This window comes from Arachis duranensis, chromosome 7 (assembly GCF_000817695.3).
Source record: "Arachis duranensis cultivar V14167 chromosome 7, aradu.V14167.gnm2.J7QH, whole genome shotgun sequence".
NCBI lineage: Eukaryota > Viridiplantae > Streptophyta > Magnoliopsida > Fabales > Fabaceae > Arachis > Arachis duranensis.
In genome coordinates this window covers 45,028,006-45,029,288 of record NC_029778.3, presented here as the reverse complement: position 1 = coordinate 45,029,288, position 1,283 = coordinate 45,028,006, and positions in this window count along the sequence as shown.

Below are 1,283 nucleotides of genomic sequence, written 5' to 3'. Positions count from 1 at the left end.
AGGGGAGAATATGTTAGGTGGGGATCCTGTGGGGCCCACAGATCCTGAGATGATCCTGTGGGTTCCACAGATCCTGAGGTGTCAAGGACTTACATCCCTGCACCAATTAGGCATGTAAAATGCCTTAGCATACCATTCTGGCGTTTAAACGCCGAAGTGATGCACGTTCTGGGCGTTCAACGCCCATGTGCAGCATGTTTCTGGCGTTGAATGCCAGTTCCATGCTTGTTACTGGCGTTCAGCGCCAGCTTTCCTCAGGGCACATTCCTGGCGTTCAAACGCCAGGATGTTGCTTATTTCTGGCGTTCAACGCCAGATCCATGCTCTGTTCTGGCGTTGAACGCCAGCCAGATGCACCTTACTGGCGTTTAAACGCCAGTAAGTCCTTCCTCCAGGGTGTGATTTTTCCTCTGCTGTTTTTTATTCTGTTTTTAATTTTAATAATTTTTTCGTGACTCCTCATGATCATGAACCTACTAAAACACAAAATAACAATAAAACAAAAAGAAAATTAGATAAATAAAAATTGGGTTGCCTCCCAACAAGCGCTCTTTTAATGTCATTAGCTTGACAGTGGGCTCTCATGGAGCCTCAGAGAAGTTCAGAGCATGATGAAGGTTTCCCAACACCAAACTTAGAGTTTGAATGTGGGGTCTTCTCAACACCAAACTTAGAGTTTGGTTGTGGCCTCCCAACACCAAACTTAGAGTTTGATTGTTGGAGCTCTTTTGGACTCTGTACTGAGAGAAGCTCTGCATGCTTACTCTCTTTTGTTATAAAGGGATGGCCGTGTGCCTTAAACACAAGGTAGTCCCCATTCAATTGAAGGACTAATTCTCCTCTATTAACATCTATTACAGCACCTGCTGTGGCTAGGAAAGGTCTTCCAAGGATGATGCATTCATCCTCTTCCTTCCTAGTGTCTAGGATTCTGAAATCAGCAGGGATGTAAAGGCCTTCAACCTTTACTAACATGTCCTCAACTAATCCATAAGCTTGTCTTACTGACTTGTCTGCCAATTGTAATGAGAATAAGGCAGGCTATACCTCAATGATTCCTAGTTTCTCCATTACAGAGAGTGGCATAAGATTTATGCCTGACCCCAGGTCACACAGAGCTTTTTCAAAGGTCATGGTGCCTATGGTACAGGGTATTAAGAATTTACCAGGATCTTGTCTCTTTTGAGGTAAAGTTTTCCGAACCATGTATCTAGTTTACTAATGAGCAAGGGAGGTTCACCTTCCCAAGTCTCATTACCAAACAACTTGGCATTCAGCTTCAT